We start from the raw sequence: 9,366 nt of genomic DNA, 5'->3' as shown, positions 1-9,366 counted from the left end.
TACCACACATAACCCAGACTCTCGCAGATTTTACCCCTACTGCGATGGATAGAGAACCAGCTTCACCCAATCTAACCCCAACCCCAGCAGATAGTAACTTAGTTCCTATTGACACAGCACCATCTCCACCATAGAGCTCCCAAACAAGAGCAGTTAGTAAGGCAGCTCCAGTGCCCAAAGCGCCAGTACTACCACGGCGAACCCCAACTCCACCAGTTAGTACACCTATTCCTATGGAGGAAGCACAACTAGCCATTCATAGTTTAGCATCTATCACATTTGATGTTGTTAAATCTTATGTGTCTATCTTCCCATCATGGAAATATTATACTGAAGATGAAGGAAAATGTCAGCTGCAGGTGTTTGTCCAGGAGTTATGTGTAAGTAATGTTATTCATGGCAATTACTTTGCTTTGTCCCATACATTCTACCTCCATGATGGTTATAATACATCAAATTTTCCCATTTTCTCTATAGAGAAGGACCGATTTGGAAACTCGAGATGAGGTAACCTGTGCTAATACCTCTGCTATCTTCAAGAATGCTTGGTGGCAGTATTGGAATTACCTGAAGAAAATGTACTTCACTCACAAAGAAACTCATCAAATTCCCTTACATTCTCCTGAGACACATTTACTTGATGATGACTGGGAACGCCTTGTTCTTTACTAGTCGCGAACCAAGAATGTGGTAACGTCTATGAGCTCATTTTATTTTAAGTACTATATGCTTGCGTCTTACTGTACTCTGTTCATGTAGAACAAGTGCTTAAACTTGAACAACAACTGTTCTCAGTTAAGATTCCATTGCTATCGTGCATACTGCTTTGCTCTTGTATCACTGTATTTACTCATACAAACTTATTTTTAAATTGAACTATCAACGGAAACTCCAATGGCACAATAGGTTTGTTTACGCATGTTTCTTTAACAGGTTTGCTCTTATAAATAGCTCTGTTGATTTCAATTTCAATTGTGTATACACTTGACTTCTCATATCATGCACATTACTAGCATCATAACAGGGCCAATAGTGTTGTTGTACATGTAGACCTGTGGTACCCATCAGAAATCATGTTATGTTGTTTAGTTTCCCACACTTTATATTCTTTCAGTGCTGCTTTCTCTTGAACTGATATGATTTGAACCGTGTATCTATTTTGATTTGGCAAGACAATGCAGTGACTGATGACCCACAAGTATAGGGGATCTATCGTAGTCCTTTTGATAAGTAAGAGTGTCGAACCCAACGCGGAATAGAAGGAAATGATAAGCGGTTTTCAGCAAGGTATTCTCTGCAAGTACTGAAATAAGTGGTAACAGATAGTTTTGTGATAGGATAAATTGTAACGAGCAACAAGTAACAAAAGTAAATAAAGTGTAGCAAGGTGGCCCAATCCTTTAGTAGCAAAGTACAAGCCGGGACAAACTCTTATAATAGGAAAAGCGCTCCCGAGGACACATGGGAATATTGTCAAGCTAGTTTTCATCACGTTCATATGATTCGCGTTCGATACTTTGATAATTTGATATGTGGGTGGACCGGTGCTTGGGTGCTGTTCTTACTTGAACAAGCATCCCACTTATGATTAACCTCTATTGCAAGCATCCACAACTACAACAAAAGTATTAAGGTAAACCTAACCATAGCATGAAACATATGGATCCAAATCAGCCCCTTACGAAGCAACACATAAACTAGGGTTTAAGCTTCTGTCACTCTAGCAACCCATCATCTACTTATTACTTCCCAATGCCTTCCTCTAGGCCCAAATAATGGTGAAGTGTTATGTAGTCGACATTCACATAACACCACTAGAGGCTAGACAACATACATCTTATCAAAATATCAAACGAATACCAAATTCACATGACTACTCATAGCAAGACTTCTCCCTTGTCCTCAGGAACGAATGTAATTACTCATAAAGCATATTCATGTTCATAATCAGAGGGGTAATAATATGCATATAGGATCTGAACATACAATCTTCCACCAATTAAACCAACTAGTATCAACTACAAGGAGTAATCAACACTACTAGCAACCTACTAGCACCAATCCCGGACTTTGAGACAAGAATTGGATACAAGAGATGAACTAGGGTTTGGAGAGAAGATGGTGCTGGTGAAGATGTTGATGGAGATTGCCCTCTCCCGCTGAGAGGAGCGTTGGCGATGACGATGGTGATGATTTCCCCCTCCGTGGGAGAAGTTTCCCCGGCAGAACAGCTCTACCGGAGCTCTAGATTGGATCCGCCAAGGTTCCGCCTCGCGGCGGCGGAGTCTCGTCCCGAAAAGTTCCTTCTTATTTTTTTCTCATTGAAAGACCTCATATAGGAGAATATGGACGTCGGAGAGCCACCAGGGGGCCCACGAGGTAGGGGGGGCGCGCCCCCCACCCTCGTGAGAAGGGTGTGGCCCCCCTGGCCTTCATATTTTGCGAGGATTTTTCTTTATTTATTTTAAGGCGTTTCGTGGAGTTTCAGGAATTTTGGAGTTGCGCAGAATAGGTCTCTAATATTTGCTCCTTTTCCAGCCCAGAATTCCAGCTGCCGGCATTCTGCCTCTTTATGTAAACCTTGTAAAATAAGAGAGAATAGCCATAAGTATTGTGACATAAAGTGAAATAACAGTCCATAATGCAATAAATATCGATATAAAAGCATGATGCAAAATGGACGTATCAACTCCCCCAAGCTTAGACCTCGCTTGTCCTCAAGCGAAAAGCCGATAACAATAAATATGTCCTCATGTTTAGAGGTAGAGGCGTCGATAAAAATAAAATACGGACATGAAGGCATCATGATTATTCTCATAACAGCAACTTATATAGGTTTTGTCGTATGATTACTTATGTTCAAGTGATGATCTATTCACAATGCAAAAGTATAAATCATAAACCTTATTGGGCTCCGACAAATTATAATCTCAGTCACTGAAGCAATTGCAATTTATCATAACATCGGAAAGAGTCTACGTCAGAGATAAAAAGCAAGTCCACATACTCAACTATCATTTAGTCCCCCATAATTGCTAACACTCACACAATACTTGTGGTTACGGAGTTTTAATCGGACACAGAGAAAGATAGGGGCTTATAGTTTTGCCCCACAACCTTTTACCTCAAGGGTAATGTCAACAATAATGGTTCATGCTCCCCTACATCCAATTAGATATATATATCATGTTCTTTCCAACGTGCTGAGCTTGCCAAAGGATAAATTGAAAAAGGAAAGGTGAATATCATCGCGACTCTTGCATAAGGTAGAAGATAATAATAAAGGATAGGCCCTTCGTAGAGGGAAGCAGAGGTTGCCATGCACTTTTATGGTTGGATGCATAAAATCTCAATGCTAAAGAACGTCACTTTATATTGCCCCTTGTGATATGAACCTTTATTATGCAGTCCGTCGCTTTTATTACTTCCACATCACAAGATCGTATAAAACTTATTTCTCCCACACCAATCAATCATACATATTTAGAGCAATTTTTATTGCTTTGCACCAATGACAACTTACTTGAAGGATCTTACTCAATCCATAGGTAGATATGGTGGACTCTCATGGCAAAAGTGGTTTAGGGATTTTGGAAGCACAAGTAGTATTTCTACCTGGTGCTGAGAATTTGGCTAGCATGAGGGGGAAAGGCAAGCTCAACAACTTAGAGGAACCATGACAACATACTTTATCTCAGATATAAGAAAGACATAACTCATTACGTTGTCTTCCTTGTCCAACATCAACTCTTTAGCATGTCATATTTTAATGAGTGCTCCCAATCATAAAAGATGTCAATGATAATATATCTATATGTGAAAACCTCTCTTTCCTTATTACTTCCTATTAATTGCAACAATGACCAAAGCTATGTCTGCCAACTCCCAACAACTTTTAATCATCATACTCTTTCTATGTGAAGTCATTACTCTCAATAAGATCAATATGAACTTTTTGTTTCTTTTTATTCTTTTCTTCTTTCTTTTATTCACCCAAGATTATGGCAAAATAGTTAAGCCCTTGACTCAAGACTAATCTTTACCATATATAACTCACGGACTCAATTACATAGAGAGATCATAAAGCAAAACTCAAAACTAGATCCTGCCATAAACTTTATTCTACTAGATCAAGATACTACTAATAAGATCGAACTAAGAAAAACGGTAAAGATAGGAGTTGTGATTGTGATATGATACCGGGGCACCTCCCCCAAGCTTGGCAGTTGCCAAGGGGAGTGCCCATACCCAGATACTCAATTCTTCTTTGTTGGAGGAGACGGTGGAGGTGTTGTTGATGATGCGGGCTTTTCATCCATCTTCCAAGGCATAGGTTCACCATCATAGAAAGATGATCAAGTCTCCGGAATCCTCAAATCTGCAACCAAACTCATTCTTTTGAATCTATATTCATACTCACAGTTTTGGTTTTGAAGGTCATAGACTTGGGCTTGGAGGTGCTCGATCTTCTCATGTAGCTTGAAGATGGCCTCCTCGGTGTTCTTGGCATCGGCTTGTAGTTGTTAGTGAACTCCGCGAGCATCATGTGGCTAGCGTTGATTCCACGCTCCACCATCCTTTGGCACTTGAAAACTTGTTGCTCCACTGCTTCGAGCCTCGTCTCCATGCTTCCGGTCCCCTTTGGTCCCTCTTCATCGCGGATGTGCAGCAACCCATCACGCATCTCAATGGTTTGAGGGTGTCGCAGCACCTCCGTGAGGTAAGGGTTGATGACCTTCTCGAAGAACTTGTCCTTGGAGGCGCTTGGGGCCGTCATGATAACCTAGATCTGTCAGAAAAACAGCTTGAAACAAAAACGGGAGATTTTTGCATGATACAGGAGTCAAAACCTTCGGGAGGTTATATAATGAATTTTTACCGACCAAAATACATAACGTGCAAGAAAACAGAGTCCGGAAGGCACACGAGGTGCTCATGAGGTAGGGGTGCGCCCAGGGGGTAGGGCGCGCCCACCACCCTCGTGGGGCCCTCGTGTCCTTCCCGGACTGCTACTTATTTTTCTATTTTTCTAAATATTCCAAAACGGAGAAATATTGCCTTAAAAATTGTTTTGGAGTCGGTTTACTTACCGTACCACATACCTATTCCTTTTAGGAGTCTGAAACGTTTCAGAAAGTGTCCCTTATGCATTCCTCCGGGGTTACGATTTCAATAATATTGGTTTCAACATTTATGGGATTACCTGAGATATAATGTTTAATTCTTTGACCGTTTACCACCTTCGGATTTGTGCCCTCGAAGTTGTTGATTTTTATAGCACCGGAACGATAGACCTCCTCGATAACGTAAGGGCCTTCCCATTTAGAGAGAAGTTTTCCTGCAAAAAATCTTAAACGAGAGTTGTATAGCAATACATAATCACCTACATTAAACTCACGCTTTTGTATCCTTTTGTCATGCCATCTTTTAACTTTTTCTTTAAACAACTTGGCATTTTCATAAGCTTGGGTTCTCCATTCGTCAAGTGAGCTAATATCAAATAACCTCTTCTCACCAGCAAGTTTAAAATCATAGTTGAGTTCTTTAATAGCCCAATATGCCTTATGTTCTAGTTCGAGTGGTAAGTGACATGATTTTCCATAAACCATTTTATACGGAAACATTCCCATAGGATTTTTATATGCAGTTCTATATGCCCATAATGCATCATCAAGTTTCTTAGACCAATTCTTTCTAGACCTATTAACAGTCTTTTGCAAAATTAATTTGAGCTCTCTATTGCTCAACTCTACTTGACCACTAGACTGTGGGTGATAAGGAGATGCAATTCTATGATTAACATCATATTTAGCAAGCATTTTACGGAAGGCACCATGAATAAAGTGTGAACCACCATCAGTCATTAAGTATCTAGGGACTCCAAACCTCAGAAAAATAACTTCTTTAAGCATTTTAATAGAAGTGTTATGATTAGCACTACTAGTTGGAATAGCTTCTACCCACTTAGTAACATAACCAACATCAACTAGAATATGTGTGTATACATTAGAGGCAGGAAAAGGTCCCATATAATCAAATCCCCAGACATCAAATGGTTCAATAACAAGTGAATAATTCATAGGCATTTCTTGACGTCTACTAATATTACCAATTCTTTGACATTCATCACAAGACAAGACAAACTTACGGGCATCCTTGAAGAGAGTAGGCCAATAAAAACCAGATTGCAGTACCTTGTGCAGTTCTATCTCCAGCGTGGTGTCCTCCATAAGACTCGGAATGACACTTGCATAGGATCTATTCTTGTTCATGCTCAGGTACACAACGTCTAATAACACCATCTACTCCTTCTTTATAAAGATGTGGGCCATCCCAAAAGTAATGTCTCAAGTCATAGAAGAACTTTTTCTTTTGCTGGTATGTGAAGCTAGGTGGTATAAACTTAGCAACAATATAATTAGCATAATCAGCATACCATGGAGTACTACGAGAAGTACTTATAACATTTAATTGTTCATCAGGAAAGTCATCATTAATAGGTAGTGGGTCATCAAGAATATTTTCTAACCTAGACAAGTTGTCTGCAACGGGGTTCTCAGCTCCCTTTCTATCAACAATATGCAAATCAAATTCTTGTAGCAAGAGAACCCATCTAAGGTTTAGCATCTTTCTTTTCCATAAGGTATTTAATATCAGCATGATCAGTGTGAATAGTTACTTTAGAATCAACAATATAAGGTCTGAACTTATCACAAGCAAATACAACTGCTATAATCTCTTTTTCAGTAGTAGCATAATTTCTTTGAGCATTTTCTAGAGTCTTACTAGCATAATGAATAACATTTAATTTCTTATCAACTCTTTGCCCTAGAACAGCACCTATGGCATAATCACTAGCATCACACATAATTTCAAAGGGTAAATTCCAATCAGGTGGCTGAACAATAGGTGCATAGACTAATTCTTTCTTAAGTATTTCAAATGCTTCTATACAATCATCATCAAAGACAAATGGTATATCTTTTTGCAATAAATTAGTCAGAGGCCGAGAAATTTTTGAGAAGTCCCTAACGAACCTCCTATAAAATCCAGCATGACCAAGGAAACTTCTTATACCTTTGATGTCCTTGGGACATGGCATCCTTTCAATAGCATCAACCTTGGCTTTATCAACTTCAATACCTCTTTCAGAGACTTTTTGCCCCAAGACAATACCTTCATTAACCATAAAGTGGCACTTCTCCCAATTCAAGACAAGATTAGTTTCATCACATCTCTGCAAAACACGATCAAGATTGCTCAAGAAATCATCAAAAGAGGAACCATAGACGGAAAAGTCGTCCATGAAAACCTCACAAATCTTTTCACAGAAGTCAGAGAATATAGCCATCATGCATATTTAAAAGGTAGCAGGTGCGTTACATAAACCAAAAGGCATACGTCTATAAGCAAAAGTACCAAAAGGGCATGTAAAAGTAGTCTTTGATTGATCTCTAGCCGACACAGGTATTTGAGTGAAACTAGAATAACCATCTAGAAAGCAATAGTGTGTGTGTTTGCATAATCTTTCTAGCATTTGAGCAATAAAAGGTAAGGGGTAATGATCTTTCTTAGTAGCTTTATTTAATTTGCGGAAATCAATTACCATCCTATAACCTGTGATAATTCTTTGTGGAATCAATTCATCTTTATCATTAGGAACAACAGTAATACCTCCCTTCTTAGGTACACAATGGACATGACTTACCCACTCACTATCAGCAACATGATAGATTATACCTTCCTCCAGAAGCTTGAGTATTTCTTTTCTTACCACTTCTTTCATTTTAGGATTCAGACGTCGTTGAGGATCACGAACTGGTTTGGCATTTGCTTCCAAATTTATTTTATGTTGACATAGAGTGGGACTAATGCCCTTAAGATCATCAAGAGTATATCCAATAGCAGCACGATGCTTCTTCAGAGTTTTCAATAATCTTTCTTCTTCATGCTCTGAAAGGTTAGCACTAATAATAACAGGATATATCTTCTTTTCATCAAGATAAGCATATTTAAGATTATCAGGCAGAGGTTTAAGCTCAAACTCGGGATCACCCTTGGGTGGAGGAGGATCCCCTAGAATTTTAACAGGCAAGTTATGTTGCAGAATAGGTTCCTGTTTAAAGAATACTTCATCTATTTCCCTTCTTTCATTCATGAACATATCATTTTCATGCTCTAGCAAATAGTGTTCTAAAGGATCACTAGGAGGTACGGCAATAGAAGCAAGACCAATAATTTCATCCTTACTAGGTAATTCTTCCTCACGATGTTGCTTACTGAATTTAGAGAAATTAAACTCATGAACCATATCATCCAAGCCAACAGTAACAACATTCTTTGTGCAGTCTATGGTAGCATTGACGGTATTTAAGAAGGGTCTACCAAATATAATGGGACAAAAACTATCTTGTGGGGAACCAAGAACAAGAAAATTAGCAGGATATTTAGTTTTCCCACACAAGACTTCAACATCTCTAACAATTCCAATTGGTGAAATGGTATCTCTATTAGCAAGTTTAATTGTGACATCAATATCTTCTAACTCAGCAGGTGCAATTTCATTCTTAATTTCTTCATATAAGTCAATAGGTATTACACTAGCACTAGCACCCATATCACATAATCCATGATAACAATGATCTCCTATTTTAACAGAAATAATAGGCACGCCTACCACAGGTCTATGTTTATCTTTATCACAAGGTTTAACAATTTTAGCAGTTTCACCTTCGAACTGAATAACATGCCCATCAATATTATCAGACAAGAGATCTTTAACAATTGCAATTTTAGGTTCTACTTTAACTTGCTCAGGAGGTGTATAAGTTCTAATATTGCTTTTACGAAGAACAGTTGAAGCTTTAGCATGATCCTTTACTCTAACAGGGAAAGGTGGTTTCTCAACATAAGCAGTAGGAACAATAGGATCATTATAAGTGACAGTCTTTTCTTCAACTTTAATAGGTGCAGCTACTTTTACTTCTATGGGAGGATGATACTTAAACCACTTCTCCTTAGGGAGATCAACATAAGTAGCAAAAGATTCACAGAAAGAAGCTACTATCTCAGAGTCAAGTCCATATTTAGTGATAAATTTACGGAAAATATCGGTGTCCATAAAAGATTTAACACAATCAAGCTTAGGTGGCATACCTGACTCCTTACCTTCGTCGAGGTCCCAATCTTCAGAGTTGCGTTTAATTCTATCCAATAAATTCCATCTGAATTCAATAGTCTTCATCATAAAAGAGCCAGCACAAGAAGTATCGAGCATGTTGCGATTGTTTTCAGAAAGCCGAGCATAAAAACTTTGCATAATTATTTCTCTCTGGAGCTCATGATTGGGGCATGAATATAACATTG

The sequence above is a fragment of the Triticum aestivum genome, chromosome 1A, assembly GCF_018294505.1.
Source record: "Triticum aestivum cultivar Chinese Spring chromosome 1A, IWGSC CS RefSeq v2.1, whole genome shotgun sequence".
In the NCBI taxonomy this organism is placed as follows: Eukaryota; Viridiplantae; Streptophyta; class Magnoliopsida; order Poales; family Poaceae; genus Triticum; species Triticum aestivum.
Note: the sequence above shows the minus strand (reverse complement) of the source record.